Raw genomic sequence first — 22,172 nt, forward strand, 5'->3', positions numbered from 1 at the left:
GCGTTGTTGTTTAGTTGCAGTCGGTTTTGCTGCCGTACGCACTGTCACCAAGGCTGGGTTAGAGGCGAGGCAGCGAGAAGCTTCATAGACGGCTTGGCAGATGAGATTAAAACATCACATGCCCGGGAATACCATCTATTTCACTATTATACGTTTGGTCATAAGGCCACATGGTCAAACTTGATAGGAGCAGAATTAGGTCATTCGGCCCATCAAGTATACTCTGCCATTCAATCATGATCTATCTCTCCCTGCTAACCCCATTCACCTGCCTTCTCCCCATCACCCCTGACACCCATACTAAACAAGAATATCTGCCTTAACAATATCCATTGACTTGGCCTTCACAACCTTCTGTGGCAATGCATGCCACAGATTCACCACGCTCTGATGAAAGAAATTCCTCCTCATCTCCTTCCTAAAGGAACGTCCTTTAATTCTGAGGCTATGACCTCTAGTCCTAGACTCTCCCACCAGTGGATACATCCTCTCCACATCCACTCTATCCAAGCCTTTCACTATTCTGTATGTTTCTTCTAAACTCCAGTGAGTAAAAGGCCCAGTGCCGTCAAATGCTCATCATGTGCTAACCCACTCATTCCTGGAATCATTCTTGTAAACCTCCTCTGGACCCTCTCCAGGGCCAGCACATCCTTCCTCAGATATGGTGCCCAGAATTACGCGCTATATTCCAAATGTGGCCAGACCAGCGCACTATTGGGCCTCCGCATTACATGCCTGTTTTTGTATACAAGCCCTCTTGAAATAAAGTATCTCAGCGGGTCGGGCAGCATCTCTGGAGAAAAGGAATGGGTGACGTTTCAGGTCGAAACCCTTCTTCAAACTAATAATAAATAATAAATAGTGAAATAGATGTCTGAAGAAGGGTCTTGACCCCAAACGTCACCGATACCTTTTTACCATCTCCTCCCGTCTGCTTTCCGCAGAAACCGCTCCCTCCGTAACTCCCTGGTCAATTCGTCCCTTCCCACGCGAACCACCCCCGAATCCGACCTTTCTATCCTGGGCCTCCTCCATGGCCAGAGTGAGGACCACATTAACTTGGAGGAGCAGCACCTCATATTTCGCTTGGGCAGTTTGCACCCCGGTGGTATGAACATTGACTTCTCTAATTTCAGGTAGTCCTCACTTTCTCCTCCCCTTCTCAGTTCTCCCTCAACCCACTGGCTCCACCTCTTCTTTAATTCTTCCCGCCCCCCACCCTCACATCAATCTGAAGCAAGAAGAGTTTTGAGCCGAAACATCGCCTATTTCCTTCGCCCCATAGATGCTGCCTCACCCACTGAGTTTCTCCAGCATTTTTGTCTACCTTTTTTCCAGAGATGCTGCCTGACCGGATGAGTTACTCCAGCACTTTATTTCCATCTTAAAGATGATCTTTAGCATCTATTTCGCCTTGTGGCATGTCATCATATTTTATTCAATTTTTTAAAATAGTATCAACATATTCACGTAAATAAATCTACGCGATCCACCCCACCCCCAGAGGTGACCACCCCACCCACTAAGCTACCTGGCCCGCTTAATTACTCCAGCACTTTGTGTCTTTCTCCAGCATCTGCAGTTCCTTGTTATTTGCAAGCGTTTCCGCGGGCACTCCCAGCTCGTACATTATCCTGAAGACACTGCCGGCTGTCAATGTGTGTGGGAATTCCCCGGGCTGGCTGCGGGTCTGGATCAGCCGTCGGCCGCTCGGCCCTTCAACCCCCGCCTAGCCCAGCCCGGACCAGCATTTGCGTACTTGTGGTTCAGCGGCCAATCGGGCAACCACATCCCCCCACCCGGCAACCAATGGGCGTCCGCGCTGTCCTGGGCGCGACGTCACGGGAAATCCCCGCTCTCCAGTTGTTGCAAATAGCGCCGGGGATTTCCACCGGAGAGAGAGAGAGATAGAAAAAGAAAAAGAAAAAAAGAGATACACACACACACAGAGCCAGGGGGGGGAGAGAGAGAGAGAGAGACACACACACACAACCAGGTACAGAGAGAGAGAGAGAGAGAGAGAGAGAGAGACAGACAGACAGACAGACACATCCAGCGGGGAGAGAGAGAGAGAGAGAGAGAGAGAGAGACAGGTCGGCAAGAGAGAGAGAGAGAGAGAGAGAGAGAGAGAGGGGGGGGGGACCGACCGGGGGACAAGAAGTTGTTGCAACCAGGGACAGGGCGACGAGAGGCCGCGCCAGAGGATTGGTTCCCAGTGGGGGGAGAGGGGCTTGGAAGTGGGGAGCGGACACCGGGAAGCAGAGACCGGGACAGGGCGGCGAGAGGCCGCGACCAGAGAGAGAGCGACAGGGACTTTCCACTGCGAGAGAGGAAGCGGGGGGCCGGGGCAGGAGCCTAGTTATCGTGGAGTGGACTGGCTGGGCACCAGGGCAGGGCGGCTGCAGCGAGAGACGGGGACCAGGCACCGGGAGCGGCCGGATCCAGAGCGCCAGGCGGCGGGGAGCAGCGGTGGCTGGAGCCGAGACGCCGAGCTGTCAGGTAGGGAGATCCGGCGAGAGTCCCCGGGGCCGGGCCGGGGCCGGGCCGGGGACGAACGCTCAGCCCCGCTCTGCCGGGGTAAAACCGGCGTGAATCATCCGCCAGCCCCGGCCAGGCCGAGGCGTGACAGGCTGGACTAGTGTTGGGATAGCCGCGGCCGATGGGCCGAAGCGGCGGCAGCAACAAGGCGGCTTTCCCCCATCCACCCAGTGATATCCCGCACACCCCGGAGGTCAGTCTGAAGAAGGGTCCCGACCCGAAACGTCCCCCAATCTTTCTCTCCAGAGATGCTGCCTGCCCCGCTGAGTTACTCCAGCATTTAGTGGATCCTAGCAGCGCCTTGTGTTACACGCAGGCTCGGTGTGACTGAGCGCCAGTGATCCGTCTGTAACGCCGGCGTCTCCCCATCTCCTGCCCTGCAGCTCCGGCTTCTCAACCTCTCCACACTACAACTTGACAAAGCCTCACAGGGCAGGAGCTTCTGTCTCAACGTGGGGGTTCAGTGAGAGAGGGGGGACAGAGGGAGTGAGGATTAAGTTTAAAGACACACCATGTGAACAGGCCCGACAGCCCACAGAGTCCCAGTGATCTCCCTTTCACACTGGTTCTATATTATCCCACTTTCTCATCCACACTGGGAGCAATTGTCAAATGTCCAATTAACCTACAAACCAGCACGTCTTTTGCGATGTGGAAGGAAACCTGAGCACCCGGAGGAAACCTACGGTGGGAGTGGGGAGAGTGGTGGTGGGTGGTGATGAAGCTGGTGAAGCTGGTTTGTGGACCTTTTGTTACCGGGAGCGGTTGGTCACTGGTCTTGGCTTGGTTGCACTGTGGCTGATTCAGCTGACTGTGTCACTCTGTGGGACCAGGGTGAGGTGTGATGCCTTATCAGTTTAGTTTATTGTCACGTGTAGCGAGGTACAGTGAAAAGTTTTTTGTTGCGTGCTATATAGTCAGCGGAAAGACCACACATGTGCCCAAGATGAGGTGTTCCATACCAGGACATTTGAGATGTCCTCATTCTTTGGGGAATGAGGGTTCCCCTCACCCATCATAAATGAGGCCCTCGTATGTGTCTCCTCGGTATCCCTCTTCTCTGCTCTTGTGCCCCCTCACCCTAGTTGTAACAGACAGAGTCCCCCTAGTCCTTACCTTTCGCCTCACCAGCCGTCGCATATAGCACATAATCCTCTGGCATTTTCACCACCTCCAACGGGATCCCACCACTTGCCACATCTTCCCATCTCCACCCTTTTCCACAGAGACCATCCCTCCCACTCCTTGATCAACTCCTCCCTTCCCACCCAAACTGCCCCCTCCAAAGGTATGTTCCCCTGCACCCACAGGAGATGCAACACCTGTCCCTATACCTCCCCCCCCCGATTCCGTCCAAGGACCCCGACAGTCTTTTCAAGTGAGGCAGAGGTTCACTTGCACCTCCTCCAACCTCATCTACTATATCCGCTGTTCCAGGTGTGGACTCCTATAACGGCGAGACCAAGTTCAGGTTCGGCGATCATTTTGCTGAGTCCACCTAAACCTACCTGATCTCCCAATTGTTAAACACTTTAACTCCCCCTTCCATTCCTGCACTGACCTTTCTGTTCTGGGCCTCCTCCATTGTCAGAGTGAGGCCCAGAGAAAATTGGAGGAACAGCATCTCATATTTCACTTAGCAGCTTACACCCCAGCAGTATGAACATTGACTTCTTTAACTTCAAGTAACCCAGTCTGACTGTCCCTGATTACATTTTATCTGTTTGCTTTGTTGTTACCTTCTCCTACCTAACAATGGTCTATTCTACATTTGCCTTAATCTCCACCTCCTTTGATGTCTTGTTCACACCTGACACTTCCTTATCTCTGTATCTCCCCCTCCCCTGAATCAGTCTGAAGAAGGGTCTCAAGCTGAAATGTCACCCATTCCTTCTAACCAGAGATGCTGCCTGTCCCGCTGAGTTACTCCAGCATTTTGTGTCCGTATTTGGTTTAAATCAGCATCTGCAGTTCCTCCCTACACATGATTACAATCGAGCCATTTACAGTGTATAGATACATGATAAGGGAATACCGTTTAGTGCAAGGTAAAGCCGGCAAAATCCGATCAAAGATAGTCCGAGGGTCTCCAATGAGGTAGGTGGTAGCTCAGGACCGCTCTCTAGTTGGTGATAGGATGGTTCAGTTGCCTCATAACAGCTGGGAAGAAACTGACCATGAATCTAGTGGTGTGCGTTTACACGCTTCTGTACCTCTTGCCCGATGGGAGAGGGGTGAGGAGGGAGTGAGACTTGTCCTTGAGGCAGTGTCCTCCATTTTGTAAAGTGAGATGGGAAGTTTGCAAGTTTATTTCTGTTAGTATCATTGAGGGGACTAATCGACCGTACTGTTTCAGAAGGTTTACCCTGTCAGAATTGACCGCACTCTTGGCCATATTGTAACAATGACTACGCCCAGAAAATAGTTTAGAGAAATGAGGAACTGCAGATGCTGGAATCCTGAGCAATGCTGGAAGAACTCAGGTCAGACAGCATTTGTGGAGGACGTGGGTGGGTGACGTCTCAGGACCAATGTGTAGGAAGGAACTGCAGATGCTGGTTTACACTGAAAAGAGAGGCACAGAAAGCTGGAGTAACTCAGCTGATCAGGCAGCATCTCTGGGGGAAAATAACTAAGTGACATCTTGGTTTGAGTCCCTTTTCCAGATGAATTATTATTCAGATGAATAATAACCAAACAATATTTGATTGGGTGCAGTCCCCAGGATGTGGAAGATGTTCTGACTGAGGATCCAGGACCCAAAGCACTGTCTATTTCTCCACCCACAGACGCTGACTGGCCTGGTGGAAGTTTGCAGCATTTACTGCTTCTTTTGGGATTTCCAGCATTTGCAAGTTTTTTCCTTGATTTGAAAATGTGGAGATGTTTTTTATTTGAGTCATTTAGAGTAGGAGGCGGTCTGTCGATGTGGTAAGTCGATGAGGTAATAATTAGGTTACAAATGCAGGGCAAAATATGAGAGGACTGAATAAAGGACACAGTGCTCTGTGGAGATCGTGGATGGGTGACATTTCGGGTCGGGACCCTTCTTCAGATTGAAGTTTAATGGAGAATTTGGAAATATATTTCTCGTAAATAATATTTGGGCAGTGCTTCACCCCAGTTACTGAGATTTTTAAATTCATTTGTAATGATCGGAGCAGGATTGGTTTTTACCCGTCAGTTGACAGTAAGACTCTCTGCCCGTCCCCTGAGTGGTGTTCCTCAGCGTGGGCGTGTGGGTCACTGAACGAGGGCAGCGACCCACAGCTCCCCATGTGTCCCAGATGTACTTGGCAGCCCCGGCTGATACAGTGACAACGTGTACATTTGGTTTTCACCATGGATATCTGGCTCCACAGTGTCCTGAGATGGCACCATTCACATGGCCATCAGGAAGCTGGCACTCGTATCAAGTTGGGGCTGGAGTATATTAACATCCAGAACAGACGCAACTGTTAGTAGAAACAAGCAACTGCAGATGCTGGTTTACATAAAAGAGCACAGTGCTGGAGTAACTCAATGGGTCAGACAACATCTCTCGAGAAAACAGATGTGTGACGTTTCAGGTTGAGACCCTTCCCAAGATCATATAACCATATAACAATTACAGCACGGAAACAGGCCATCTCGACCCTTCTAGTCCGTGCCGAACACGTATTCTCCCCTAGTCCCATATACCTACGCTCAGACCATAACCCTCCATTCCTTTCCCGTCCATATAACTATCCAATTTATTTTTAAATGATAAAAACGAACCTGCCTCCACCACCTTCACTTGAAGCTCATTCCACACAGCCACCACTCTCTGAGTAAAGAAGTTCCCCCTCATGTTACCCCTAAACTTCTGTCCCTTAATTCTCAAGTCATGTCCCCTTGTTTGAACCTTCCCTACTCTCAATGGGAAAAGCTTATCCACGTCAACTCTGTCTATCCCTCTCATCATTTTAAAGACCTCTATCAAGTCCCCCCTTAACCTTCTGCGCTCCAAAGAATAAAGCCCTAACTTGTTCAACCTTTCTCTGTAACTTAGTTGCTGAAACCCAGGCAACATTCTAGTAAATCTCCCCTGTACTCTCTCTATTTTGTTGACATCCTTCCTATAATTAGGCGACCTAAATTGTCCCCCATACTCCAGAATTGGCCTCACCAATGCCTTGTACAATTTTAACATTACATCCCAACTTCTATACTCAATGCTCTGATTTATAAAGGCCAGCACACCAAAAGCTTTCTTTACCAACCTATCTACATGAGATTCCACTTTCAGGGAACTGTGCATAGTTATTCCCAGATCCCTCTGTTCACCTGCATTCTTCAATTCCCTACCATTTACCATGTACGTCCTATTTTGATTTGTCCTGCCAAGATGTAGCACCTCACACTTATCAGCATTAAACTCCATCTGCCATCTTTCAGTCCACTCTTCCAACTGGCATAAATCTCTCTGTAGACTTTGAAAATCTACTTCATTATCCACAACCCCACCTATCTTAGTATCATCTGCATACTTACTAATCCAATTTACCACACCATCATCCAGATCATTGATGTACATGACAAACAACAGTGGACCCAACACAGATCCCTGTGGCACCCCACTAGTCACTGGCCTCCAACCTGACAAACAACCATCCACCATTACTCTCTGGCATCCCCCATTCAGCCACTGTTGAATCCATCTTGCTACTCCACCATTAATAACCAACCATTGAACCTTCTTAACCAACCTTCCATGAGGAACCTTGTCAAAGGCCTTACTGAAGTCCATATATACAACATCCACTGCTTTACCCTCATCAATTTCCCGAGTAACCTCTTCAAAAAATTCAAGAAGATTAGCCAAACATGACCTTCCAGGCACAAATCCATGTTGACTGTTCCTAATCAGACCCTGTTTATCCAGATGCTTATATATATTATCTCTAAGTATCCTTTCCATTAATTTGCCCACCACTGACGTCAAACTAACAGGTCTATAATTGCTAGGTTTACTCTTAGACCCCTTTTTAAACAATGGAACAACATGCGCAGTACGCCAATCCTCCGGCACTATTCCCGTTTCTAATGACATTTGAATCATGACATTCAGATCAGTCTGAAGAAGGGTCCCAACTCAAAAGACCACATATCCATGTTCTCCAGATATGGTGCCTGATCCACTGAGTTACTCCAGCAGTTCACTATCATGTTAATGTGTGCCTGGACATTGTAGAGAGAGCTTTCTGATACATTCAAACTGAAAATGCTGGAATAACTCAACAACTCAGACAGCACCTTGCTGGATTTTCGACAGATGAGGGGGGATCCCATTAAAACCCACTGGATAATGAAAGGACTAGATAAAGTGGGTGTGGAGAGGATGTTTCCACTATGACCAGAGGGCACAGCCTCAGAATAACAGGATGTTCCTTCAGAAAGATGAGCAGGAATTTCTGGGGAGTGAATCAGTGCCTCAGACGGCCACAAGTCAATGGGTATTTCCAAAGCTGAGGTGGATAGATTCTTGTTGATTAGTACGGATGTCAAAGGTTATGGTGAGAAGGCAGGAGAATGGGGTTAGAGGAAAGGATAGATCAGCCATGGTGGAGTTGACTCAGTGGGCTGAATGGCCTAATTCTGCTTCTAAGTCTTGTGATCCTCGGACTGTACAAGGGTGGCACGGTGGCGCAGCGGTTAGAGCCACTGCCTCAGTGCCAGAGGCCCAGATTTCATCCTGACCACTGTGAGTGGAGTTAGCACGTCTCCCTGTGACCTGCGTGGGTTTTCTCCGGGCGCTCCAGTTTCCTCCCAACAACATTCTGACATGATAAAAGAATGGCTCGACTGGGCTTGTATTCACTGGAATTTAGAAGGATGTGAGGGAATCTTATAGAAACATATAACATTCTTAATGGATTGGACAGGCTAGATGCAGGAAAAATGTTCCCGATGTTGAGGGTCACAGTTTAAGAATAAGGGGTGGGCCATTTAGGACTGAGATGAGGAAAAAAAGATTCACCCAGAGGATTTTGAATCTGTGGAATTCTCTGCCACAGAAAATAGTGGAGGCCAATTCACTGGATGTTTTCAAGAGAGAGTTAGATTTAGCTCTGAGGGCTAAAGGAATCAAGGGATATGGGGAAAAAGCAGGATTGGGGTACTGATTTTAGATGATCAGCCATGATCATATTGAATGGTGGTGCTGACTCGAAGGTTCAAATGGCCTACTCCTGCACCTATTGTCTATGTTTCTAATTCAAAGACCTGTTGGTTTGTGCGTTCATTGGCCCTCTGTAAATTGGCCCTAAGTGTGTAGGAAGTGGATAAGAAAGTCGGATAACCCAGCACTAGTGTGAATGGGTGATTGATGGCTGGGCCAGACTCCATGTATCCAGGGCTCTGTTTCCATGCTGCATCTCTGAACGAAACTAAATAAAAAATGTCAACACTTTTGTTCTGAGACCTTTGACCTTGAACCTGTGGTGGAAGCATTTTGTGCAGCTGTTCAAAATGGGAAGGTTGCCCCTTTCCAAAATGGCACGGTGGTGCAGTGGTAGAGCTGCAGCCTCCCAGTGACAGAGACTTGGGTGTGATCCTGACTTTGGCTGCTGTATGGACTTTGCACAGACTCCCTGTGACCGTGTGGGTTTCCTCCGGGTGTTCCGGTTTCCTCCCACATCCCAAAGACGTGCAGGTTTGCAAGTTAATTGGCCCACTGTAAATTCCCCCTGGTCTGTAGTACAGTGCTAGTGTATGGGGTGATTGGCGCGGACTCAGTGGGCCAATGGATCTGTCTCCGCGCTGTATCTCTAAACTAAACTGAACTGAAAGGCAGTCTGCACTCTGATCAATGTTTAATTTATTCTCATGTGCACCGAGGTGAAGTGAAAAGCTTTTGTTGCGTGCTAACCAGTCAGCGGAAAGACTCATGATTACAATCAAGCCGTCCACAGTGTATAGATTAATGATAGTCCGATTAAAGATAGTCTGAGGGTCTAATGAGGTAGATGAGAGGTCAGGACCACTCTCTGATTGTCACTAGGATTGTTTAGTTGCCCAATAACAGCTGGGAAGAAACTGTGTTAAAATGTAGTCAGTCAGCCACATGGTGAAAGTGGACAACAATCTCCTCCAATCTTGTGCTTATTGATCAGAGCAGGTTATTACAAAACTACTTTGGGTATGAGACAATGAAAGCAGCCTCTGATTCAGTACTGTATCATTATGTGGTGTTTTGGCTGAGAATGAGGAAGTCAAGTCTGTGTGGGAAATTCCAGGGCCATTTTCCTAAGAAAGGAACTATGACAGAATTTTATCATTGTAGGTGGAGCAAAGCAGGTTGTCCAATGAACACATACCCTCGCCCAGGCAGTGAAACATAGACATAGATACATAGAAAGTAGGTGCAGGCACCACCCTTCGAGCAGGCACTGCCATTCAATATGATCATGGCTGATCATCCAGAATCTGTGCCCTGTTCCTGCTTTTCGCCCATATCCCTTGATTCCGTTAGCCCTAATAGGTATATCTAACTCTCTCTTGAATACATCCAGTGAATTGGCCTCCACTGTGGCAGAGAATTCCACAGAATCACTACTCTCTGGGAGAAAAAGTGTTTCCTCATCTCAGTCCTAAATGACCTACCCCTTATTCTTAAACTGTGACCCATGGTTCTGTACTCCCCCGACATCGGGGGCATGTTTCCTGCCTCTAGCATGTCCAATCCCTTAATAATTTTATATGTTTAAATAAGATATCCTCTCATCCTTCTAAATTACAGTGTATACAAGCCCAGTCGCTTCATTCTTTCAACATATGACAGTCTCGCCATCCCAAGAATTAAACTTGTGAACCTACGCTGCACTCCCTCAATAACTAGAATGTCCTTCCTCAAATTAGGAGACCAAAACTGCACACAATACTCCAGGTGCAGTCTCACCAGGGCCCTGTACAACTGCAGAAGGACCTCCTTGCTCTTGTACTCAAATCCTCTCGCTATGAAGGCCAACATGCCATTAGCTTTCTTCAGTGCCTGCTGTACCTGCATGCTTACATTCAGTGACTGATGTACAAGGATACCCAGGTCTCGTTGCACCTCCCCTTTTCCTAATCTGACACCATTCACATTCATCTGCCTTCTTGTTCTTGCCAGCAAAGTGGATAACCTCATATTTGTCCACATTATACTGCATCTGCCATGCATCTGCCCACTCACCCAACCTATCCAAGTCTCCCTGCAGCCTCATAGCATCCTCCTCACGGCTCATGCTGCCACCCAGCTTCGTGTCTGGGGATGTCACATTTAATTCCTTCATCTAAATCATTAAAATAAGCCTTGCGGCACCCCACTAGTCACAACCTGTAATTCTGAAAAGTACCCGTTAATCCTATTCTTTGCTTCCTGTCCGCCAACCAGTTCTCTATCCATGACAATATCCTACCTCCAGTACCATGTGCTCTAATTTTGCACACTAATCTCTTGTGTGGGACCTTGTCAAAGACTTTGTGAAAGTCCAGATACACCACATCCACTGGCTCTCCCTTATTCATTCTACTTGTTACATCCTCAAAAAATTCCAGAAGATTAGTCAAGCATGATTTCCCCCTCATAAATCCATGTTGACTTTGACAGTTCCAGTCACTGCTTTCAAATGCGATGCTATAACATCTTTAACAATCGACAAGCATCTTCCCCACTACCGATGTAAGGCTAACTGGTCTAAAATGTCCTGTTTCCTCTCTCCCTCCTTTCATAAAAAGTGGGATTACATTGGCTACCCTCCAGCCCACAGGAAACTGATCTAGAGTTTGTAGAACATTGGAAAATGATCATCACCAATGCATCCATGATTTTCAGGGCCACCTCCTTGAGTACTCTGGGATGCAGACCATCAGGCCCTGGGGATTTATCTGCCTTCAGTCCCAACAGTTTACCCAACACTATTTCCTGACTCATGTGAATTTCCTTCAGTTCCTCAGCCACACTAGATCCTCGGTCTCCTAGTATTTCTGGGAGATTGTTTGTGTCTTTCTTAGTGATGACAGAACCAAAGTACTTCTTTAACTGGTCTGCCAGTTCCTTGTTTCCCATTATAAATTCACCTGTTTCTGACTGAAGTACCCATCCAATGGCAACCCTGTCATACACAGGGGGCACCTACAGCCCTTCCCACGTCCAAACCAACACCATGGTAGAGTTGCTACCTTACAGTTCCAGAGACCCGGGACCCAGACGTGTGCTGTCTGTACGGAGTTTACACGTTCTCCCTGTGACCTGTGCAGGTTTTACCCGGGTGCTCCTGTTTCCTCCCACACTCCAAAGACGTACAGGTTTGTAGGTTAATTGGCCATAATTGTTAATTGTCCCGAGTGTGTGTCGGATAATGTAAGTTAGTTTAATTTAGAGATACTGTGCAGAAACACTGAGCCCACCGAGTCCACACCGACCAGTGATCCTCGCACATTAACACTAACCTACACACACTATGGACAATTTACCTTATACCAAGCCAATTTACCTTATACCAAGCCAAGCTATAACCTGTATGTCTTTGGAGTGTGGGAGGGAAACTCGGAGAAAACCCATGCGGTCACGTGGAGAACGTACAAACTCCATACAGACAGCACCCGTAGTTAGGATCGAACCCATGTCTCCAGCACGGCAAGTGCTGTAAGACAGCAACTCTACCGCTGTGCTGCCCCCATGCGGGGATTTGTGTTGGCACGGACTTGGTGGGCCGATGGGCCTGTTTCCATGCTGTATCTTTAGACTAAATAAACATTAGGTTGCTGAGTGCAAAACCGTAGACATTGTCCATATGGCCTTCAGCACCACATTTGATAAGGTTCCGCAGGGTAGGCTGCTATTTTTTAGTTTAGTTTAGAGCGTGGGAATAGGTCCTTTGGCCCACTGTGTCCGTGCTAACCAGCGATCAGCTAAACTTCCATTGGTGGACTATTTCTTCCACTTGCAAATTGGGGATGTGCTTGGGTATGGGATACAGTACTGGACAGTTAGTCTAACATCGGCCATGGGGAAACTGCTAGAGTCAGTTATTAAAGATGGGATAGCAGCACATTTGGAAAGTGGTGAAATCATTGGACAAAGTCAGCATGGATTTACGAAAGGTAAATCATGTCTGACGAATCTTATAGAATTTTTAGAGGATGTAACTAGTAGAGTGGATAGGGGAGAACCAGTGGATGTGTTGTATCTGGACTTTCAGAAGGCTTTCGACAAGGTCCCACATAAGAGATTAGTATACAAACTTAAAGCACACGGTATTGGGGGTTCAGTATTGATGTGGATAGAGAACTGGCTGGCAAACAGGAAGCAAAGAGTAGGAGTAAACGGGTCCTTTTCACAATGGCAGGCAGTGACTAGTGGGGTACCGCAAGGCTCAGTGCTGGGACCCCAGCTATTTACAATTTATATTAATGATCTGGATAAAGGAATTGAAAGCAACATCTCCAAGTTTGCGGATGACACTAAGCTGGGGGTAGTGTTAGCTGCTAGGAGACTGCAAGGTGACTTGGATAGGCTGGGTGAATGGGCAAATGTTTGGCAGATGCAGTATAATGTGGATAAATGTGAGGTTATCCACTTTGGTGGCAAAAACAGGAAAGCAGACTATTATCTAAATGGTGGCCGATTAGGAAAAGGGGAGATGCAGCGAGACCTGGGTGTCATGGTACACCAGTCATTGAAAGTAGGCATGCAGGTGCAGCAGGCAGTGAAGAAAGCGAATGGTATGTTAGCTTTCATAGCAAAAGGATTTGAGTATAGGAGCAGGGAGGTTCTACTGCAGTTGTACAGGGTCTTGGTGAGACCACACCTGGAGTATTGCGTGCAGTTTTGGTCTCCAACTCTGAGGAAGGACATTATAATCATAGAGGGAGTGCAGAGAAGGTTCACCAGACTGATTCCTGGGATGTCAGGACTTTCATATGAAGAAAGACTGGATAGACTTGGCTTATACTCGCTAGAATTTAGGAGATTGAGAGGGGATCTTATAGAAACGTACAAAATTCTTATGGGGTTGGACAGGCTAGATGCAGGAAGATTGTTCCCGATGTTGGGGAAGTCCAGGACAAGGGGTCACAGCTTAAGGATAAGGGGGAAATCCTTTAGGACCGAGATGAGAAGAAACATTTTCACACAGAGAGTGGTGAATCTCTGGAACTCTCTGCCACAGAGGGTAGTTGAGGCCAGTTCATTGGCTATATTTAAGAGGGAGTTAGATGTGGCCCTTGTGGCTAAAGGGATCAGGGGGTATGGAGAGAAGGCAGGTACGGGATACTGAGTTGGATGATCAGCCATGATCATATTGAATGGCGGTGCAGGCTCGAAGGGCCGAATGGCCTACTCCTGCACCTATTTTCTATGTATCTATGTATCTATGGACAGTTTGTAAGTGAAGAGTTTCACTGTGGGTTTGCACTTTGCACATGTGACCATAAAAACACTATTGAACCAGCGTTGAGCCCACACATAGGGACGATTTTACAGAAGTCAATTAACCTACAAATATGCACGTCTTGGAGTGCGGGAGGAAACCGGAACATCCGGAGAAAACCCACGTGGTCACAGAGAATGTACAAACTCCATACAGACAGCATCCGTAGTCAGGATCGAACCCGGGTCACTGGCTCTGTAATGGCCCTGTCTCACAGTGCGAGTCCACTCATGAGTGATCCCGAGTGAAAGAAAAAATCAAACTCATGGTTGCCTACGAGATTCCAAGTTTATGTTCACGAGTTTAAACGAGTTCCCACGTGTATGTCTAAGTTTGCCGTTTACTTCTCATTTCTGCGATGTACCAAGTTCCTCTCCCGAGTTACTCTTGAGCCAACAACGACTACCGACGTGTGGAAAAATCATCACATGGTAAAAATGATGTCATGCAGTTTTTTACACTATAAAAAGACCCAGCCTGAAGAACGATCTCGACTCGAAACATCACCTATTTATTTTCTCCAGAAATGCTGCCTGACCAGCTGAGTTAGTCCATCATTTTGTGTCTATCTGGTTTAAACTAGTATCTGCAATTCCTTCCTTCAAACTTTTAGAGCAGTTTGTTTCAAAAAATAATCCTTCCAAAATAGCATTCAAAAGTCCATTTGAACTGCATTTGTTCAAGGTCTGGCATCAATCATTGAAAGGCATAGGCTCTTTTGTGTCGGGAGGAACTGCAGATGCTGGTTTAGACCGAAGATAGACACAAAATGCTGGAGTAACTCAGCGGGACAGGCAGCATTTCATGAGAGAAGGAATGGGTGACGTTTCTGGTCGAGTCCCTTCTTCAGACTGAAAAAATGTTTCGACCTTTCTCTCCAGAGATGCTGCCGGCTTGGCTGAGTTACTCCAGCTTTGAACAGTAAGATTGTTTTATTCCCTTAATTTATCTCTCATCAAAACGTTAGTAAACTTCTAACAAAAAGATTAGGTAAATTGAACATTAACGTTATTTGTTCCCCCCGACAGCAAGGTCCGTAGACCAGAGGGACAGCAGTGTGTGTCTCTCTACTCACCCAGTATGTCCGTCAGAGCAGCCGTCCCACCGTCGCGACTTAAACTGTATAAAAAACAGTGGCTCAAAACATTGCTGATTGTGCAGATCTGCCCACAAACCACCCCTTTCACACTCACCCCAGCCCTGGGAAACAAAGTTTTCAGAGCCCTACAGTCACCCCAGCCCGCCCGCGACAAAGCTCAGATGTTCTCTTTAGCGTCCCAGAGTTTCCCAGCGCCTGGCCCAAGTTTCAATTTAAACTCGGGGAAAGTGAGGTTTTATTAAAAAACCCGAATACAATTGTAAATATGAGAATGTTTTCCTATATTGTACGTTAGACTATCATCCGGTGTAGATACCATAATTTATGGAAAAATATGAATACACAAACACAAGTTAAAAATTAAAGTCATATCCCATCTACCTCACACTCTCTCGCTGTGTTACTAAGAAATGTCATTGAGGACTTATGTTATGTGTTTTTGCTGGACTGAAACCAACCCATTTACTACGTAAAGTTGTGGGTAATGTTTTAGGAGAATACTTGTGATGTAAAGAACCTGAAATTAATTTATTTTACATGTCACAAAAATAACTCTGGTCTTAATTACCAATGCAGCTTGTGAACTTATATACGGGTGCGGCAGCATCTATGGAGCGAAGGAAATAGGCAACGTTTCAGACTGGGTTTCGGCCCGAAACGTTGCCTATTTCCTTCGCTCCATAGATGCTGCTGCGCATGCTGAGTTTCTCCAGCACTATTGTCTACCTTCGATTTTCCAGCATCTGCAGTTCCTTCTTGAACTTGCGAACTTATTTTGTGAACTTCCCCACTGAACTATCTTTGGCAAGCATATTGCACGGGTTAGTACAAATACACTTAAAACTCTGAATAGCAACACGCCACGAAGGAGATTCCAAAGATTCATTTATCAAGAAGCTAGAGTAACTCAGCGGGACAGACGGCATCTCTGGAGCAAAGGAATAGGTGACGTTTCGGGTCGAGACCACTCTTCGGATTAAACCTGCATCTGCAGTTCCTTCCCATTTATAACATTTATAAAATTCCCAATTATAAAATTATAAAATAAAACGTCCCATTTACAACATTGTTTTGACCAATTGCTCTCTAACGTGGACAGACTGGGTGGAAAGTGATGCCTGAGAAAATCGCCTGTACAAACGCATCAGCCTTCAATAACTGATGTTAATTTGTCGGATATAAATCCTGAGACGGGACACCTGTCCCATATATCTGCTTCTCCATAAAAAGTGCATTAACCTAACAAGGATTCATGGCACTGTTTCAATGTGAAAAGTTAATGTTCTGAAGGGAACTAATTAACTTTCGCAATGCGGCTTTCCCCACACCGGTTCATTCTTTATGCCACTGTTTCTCAGATCCCCGGTGAGTGCTTTTTGCTTCTTAACAGTGAATTGTTAGATCACTGTAAAATTTTCCATTTAGATCTGACTAATCTTCAACATTTCACTTCTGGCACTCGGGCCAAACCCACGAGTTACTGCGGTAAACTCACGGGCTACTACGGTATCACAACGAGTTTAAAAGTTTCCAATTTTTCCTTCAAGAGTAAATTTCTTTCAACATGTTGAAAAATGTTCACAAGTTAACAAGTTTCCCGAGTACCTGCCGTTAGCGTTCCGAGGCGCTAAGTTATGTCCACGAGTTCTGACGTTCCCGCTACGTTAATTCCATGTGATTACCACAAGATTGATTTGTTTTTAACTGGGGATCAATCGTGGGTGGACTCACACCGTGAGACGGGGGTTTAAGGCAGCAACTACCACTGTGCCAATGTGCCATCCCAACATGTTCTGGAAGGTTGGATCGCACGGAGAGAGAGAGCTCCAGGGAGAGCTAGCCGACTGGATAGAGAATTGACTTCATGGACGGAAGCAGAGGGTGATGGTGGATGGTTATTTATCGAAGTGGAGGCCTGTGACTAGTGAACGTGTGCCTCAGGGACAGGTGCTGGGCCCATTGCTGTTTCTCAGCTATATCAATGATGTGGATGAGAACATAGAAGGCATGATTAGCAAGTTTGCAGATGGCATGGAAGTGGGTAGTATGGTAGATAGCAAAGGTGGTTATCAAAAAATACAGCAGGATATTGATTAGTTGGCAAGTGGGCTGAGGAATAGCCATGTAGTTTAATGCAAATACATAGAGGTCTGGCATTTTGGGAAGTCAAACCTACACACTGAACGGTAGGGCTCTGGGAGTATTGATCTAGGGGTGCAGGTACATCGTTCTTTGAAAGTGCTGTTGCAGGTCGACAGAAGGCTTTCGCTACATTGACCTTCATCAGTCAGGGTTTTGAGTATAGAAGCTGAGACGTAAGGTTACGAGGGTGTGAGGGGAATGAAATGCGTTGGGGGGGGGGGGGGGTGGAGTGAGGAGGTTTGCAATTGGAGAATTCAATGTTCATACCATTGTGCTGTAAGGTACCCAAGCGGAATATGAGGTGCAGTTTTGGTGGAAAGAGATGAGGGAACCAAGGTCTTTGTGGAAGGCGGAAAGTCGTGGAGATGGGAAAATGCGACTGGTGGTGGGATCAAGTTGGAGGTGACGGAAATGCTGCAGGATAATGTGTTGGCTGATGGGGTGAAGTGTGAGGACCAGGGGAACCACTCTTGTTCCGTCTGGGGGGGGTGAGTGAGAGCAGAACTACGTGACATAGAGGAGATGAGGGTGAGGGATCCATCTATGACAGTAACCACGTTTACTGAATAAAGAGGACATCTCGGATGTCCTGGATGGAAATCCTCATCTTGGGAACAGATGCGGTGGAGACGGAGGAATTGAGAGTAGGGGATAGCGTCTTTGCAAGAGGCCGGGTGGGAGGAGGTGTAGTCCAGATAACTGTGGGAGTCAGTGAGTTTGTTGTAGACGCCAGTCGATAGCGTGCCCCCTGTAATGGAGGCAGAGAGATCAAGAAGGGGGGAGAGAGGTATCAGAGATGGTCCCGGTGAATTTGAGGGCAGGGTGGAAGTTAATGAAATCATTAAGTTGTGCAAGTGTGCAGGAAGCAGCCCGGAGACAGTCATCAATTTAACGGAGAAAGACTAGGCGGATGGTGTCAGTGTCCGTTTGATATCAAGGAACTGGTGTGAATGGGTGATGACTGTTCCATGTGGACTTGGTGGGCCGTTGGGCCTATTTCCATGCTGCACTCTAAACTACACTAAACCCCATCTTAGACCATGGCCTCCTGCTGCAAAAGTCTCAGTTCTGGGGTAAGGTTGTTCCGTATACATTCCATCTATGCCCCTCAGTTTTCTACTCCTCTGTACATCCATCCCTGTGCCTCCTCCCACTCCCAGGGAAACAAACCCAGCCTATTTGGTTTCTTGAAGAAAGATACAAAAAACTGGAGTAACAGCGGGTCAGACAGCATCTCTGGTAAAAATGAATAGGTGACATTTTGGATCGAGACCTTTCAGACTGATAGTCAGTGGGAAGGAAAGTGAGAGATATAGAAACGGTGATGTTGGGTCAAATAGAACAAATAGAACTACGGGTGCTGTCTGTACGGAGTTTGCACGTTCTCCCCGTGACCTGCGTGGGTTTTCTCCTGATGTTCCGGTTTCCACTCACACTCCAAAGACGTACAAGTTTGTAGGTTAAGTGGCTTCTGTAAATTGGAAATTGGCCCTAGTTGTGTGTAGGATAGTACTAGTGTACAGGGGTCGCTGGTCGGTCAGGACTCATTTGGCCGAGGGGCCTGTTTCTGCGCTGGATTTCTAAACTAAACACCCAGTTTATGTCAACTGCCAAGTCACAAATGGCTTTTCCTACATTCATATCCAAGTTATTAACGTCTGTGATAAATAGCAATGGAGCCAGCACCGATCCCTGTGGTACACTGCTGGTTACTGGCTCCCAATGACAAGAACAGCACCACACTCTCCTGTCTCCTGTTATCAAGCCAGCCTTGGATCCCATTTACCAACATGTTGCTGAAGACTGTAGTGGACTAGAGAGGCAGGATAGTCACACAGCACGGAAACAGGCCCTTCGGCCCAAATTATCCATGCTGACCAAGATGCCCCAATCTACACTAGTTCCATCTGCCCATGTTTGGCCCATCTCCCTTGAAAGCTTTCCTGTCCATATTCCTGTATCTGAATCAACCATTGTTAGGAAGATATAGAAACAAGGAACTCCAGAAGCTAGTTTATACCAAAGATGGACCCAAAAAGCTGGAGCAACTCAGTGGGTCCGGCAGCATCTCTGGATAAAAGGAATATGCGGAGTTTTGGGTCGAGGCACTTCTTTAGACTGGGAGTCAGGGGAGAGGGAAACTAGAGATATGAAAAGGTTCAGAACAGATCAAATGACCAAGGGAAGGTGGAGCCTACAATGGTCCATTGTTGGCTGTGGAAGAGGTGATAATGATGTGATATATGGATGCGGACAGTGGAACTGGCAGGACACCTAGGGTGGGAGTGGGACGGGGAGAGGGGATGCAGGGGCTACCTGATATTAGAGATATCAATATTCATACCGCTGGGTCAGAACTCTTCTTCAATCTTAGCTTGGGGGATACTGTGGGCGGCACGGAGGCGCAGTGGTAGAGTTGCTGCCTCACAGTGCCAGAGAGCCGGGTTCGATATCGACTACGGGTGCTGTCTGTAAGGAGTTTGCACGTTCTCCCAGTGACCTGTGTTGGTTTTCTCTGAGATCTTCGGTTTCCTCCCACACTCAAAAGACATACACGTTTGGAGGCTAATGGCCTTGGTATAAATGTGAAATTGTCCCTAGTATGTGTAGGATAGTGTTAATATGCGAGGATCGCTGGTTGACGCAGACTCGGTGGGCCGAAGGGCCAGTTTCCATGCTGTGTCTCTAAGCTAAACTACACTATACAAATGAGTCTGAATACCTCTCAATATAAATAACTGTTCATGAACAAGTGTACTTTGAAATTTAGCAAACCTGTTGGAGAGATGCATCTAATATAACAAATCTTCTAGGAAGGGTGATCGTGATGTGGCTTGCTAATTTTGCTGGGTGCTTGAGAACAATGTGGTTAAACTGTTGGAACGAGAATCGTAACTTGAAACAAAAGATAGAGCTGAGTTTGAGGTGTCGGAAGTAGATTTGCAACTGAGATTAAAACCGCAAGAAGGCAAATATGGAAAATTCTATAAATCTCACAAATCTTTTCACACAGAGGGAGGGGATGTCTGGAACACGCGTTGTGGAGACGGATACGATAGTGGTGTTTGAGACTTCTAGATGGGCACAAGGATATGCAAGGAAAGGAGGGATATTCCTTTTCGAATCCCGCTTGGAGTGCATACTGTTGTTGTGTCCTTGGGCAAGACACTTCACCCACCTTTGCCTGTGTGTGAATGTGTGTGAGTGATTGGTAGTGGTTGGAGGGGCCGTAGGCGCAGATTAGCAGCCACGCATCCGTCAGTCTGCCCCAGGGCAGCTGTGGCTACAGAAGTAGCTTACCACCACCGAGTGTGACTGAGGAGTGAATGAATAATGCGATGTAAAGCGCCTTGAGTATCTAGAAAGGCGCTATATAAATCCCATCCATTATTATTATTATTATGGATCACGTGCAGGTGGTCTTGGCATCATTTTCAGCACAGACGTTGTGGGCCGAAGGGCCTGTTCCAGTGCTCGACTGTTCTATGTAGAAACAAGGAAGTGCAGATGCTAGTTTACAAAAACACACAAAGTGCTGGAGTAACTGCATCTGGAGAAAACATGGATAGGTGACGTTTAGGGTTGGGACCCTTCAAACTGATTGTAGTGGGTTTGGGGGGGGACAGAAGTCTGAAGAGAAATGGGGCAGGACAAAGTCTGGCAAGCGATAGGTGGATACAGGTGAGGAGTAGGTTTGATAGGCAGATGGTTGAACAAAGGCCAGAGCTATATAAAAAAAACAGAAGGTACAAGACAAGAGGGTTGAAGAGTTGTGGATTGTTTGAAGGTTTTAAGGTCACACGTACCAATTAAGGTACAATGAAACTCAAATTACCATTGTGAAGCTATAGGAAGGAATGGAGGTTGAAGCAGATGGGAAGAAATAGATATGTCCAGGTTGGGGAATGGGGGGTGTTTAGTTTATAGTTATCTAAAAGTGGAGAATTCAATGTTCAAACCACTGGGCTGTACTGGAGTAACTAGCCCCCCACACCACTCCCTTTCTTCCCTCCACCCCACTCCCCTCACCATGTCCCTATGCCCCACCTGCACCTGCATTTATTTCTCCCCTGCCCCTTCCCTCCCACATACATTCCCCCCTCGCTTCACAAAATAACTCTTTCATCCTTATTTTATTCATAATAATAAATAATAAACTTTATTTATAAAGCGCTTTAAACAACCGCAGTTGCCACAAAGTGCTGTACATGAGAACTCATGGACAAAAAGTTATTACAAACCATTAAAAACCGCGAAACGAAGGACTAAAAACAGTAAAAATTAAAAGACATTAAAAGCACTAAGAACAGGAGCAATGTCTCAGCCAGTGTCGAAAGCCAGAGAATAAAAATGAGTTTTTAGGGAGGATTTGAAGATGGACAGTGAGGGGGCCTGTCTGATGTGCAACGGCAAGGTGTTCCAAAGTGCCGGAGCAGCAACAGAAAAGGCTCTATCCCCTCTGAGCTTCCGCTTAGACCGTGGTACCTCAAGGAGCAGCTGATCAGCTGACCTGAGGCAGGAGCATATAGGTGGAGCAGCTCAGAGAGGTAAGGCGGGGCGAGCCCATTCAACGATTTGAAAACAAATAAAATAATTTTAAAATGAACTCGAAAGTGCACTGGGAGCCAGTGAAGGGAGGCCAAAATTGGCGTAATGTGCTCCCTCTTTCGAGTTCCGGTCAAAAGGCGAGCGGCAGCATTTTGAACCAGCTGGAGACGAGCCAATGAAGCTCGTGCGACTCCAGAGTAGAGTGCCCTTTGTTCAACCATCAGCCTATCTCCCCCCTCCCCCCCCCACCCTCTTCCTGTATTCACCTGTCACTGACCAGGCTTAGTTCAGCCCCACCTCTCTTCCGTCTCTCCTTTCCCTCCCACCACAATCAGTCTTAAGGACAGTTCTGACTCAAAACGTCACCTATCCATGTTCTCCAGAGATGCTGCCTGACCCACTGA

At 47.0% G+C, this 22,172-nt stretch overlaps 1 protein-coding gene across 1 annotated transcript in view; it reads left to right on the plus strand.

The window, feature by feature from the left end:
• Nucleotides 1–2,167: 2,167 nt before the first annotated feature.
• The window catches only part of nfkb2 (nuclear factor kappa B subunit 2), a 110,783-nt gene continuing 90,778 nt past the window's right edge, over nucleotides 2,168–22,172 (plus strand). Inside the window, exon 1 of the mRNA XM_033012415.1 lies at nucleotides 2,168–2,502. The gene's annotated coding sequence lies outside the window, so the exon portion shown is untranslated. The remainder of the gene's footprint in view (nucleotides 2,503–22,172) is intronic.

The sequence above is a fragment of the Amblyraja radiata genome, chromosome 37, assembly GCF_010909765.2.
Source record: "Amblyraja radiata isolate CabotCenter1 chromosome 37, sAmbRad1.1.pri, whole genome shotgun sequence".
NCBI classification, from domain to species: domain Eukaryota; kingdom Metazoa; phylum Chordata; class Chondrichthyes; order Rajiformes; family Rajidae; genus Amblyraja; species Amblyraja radiata.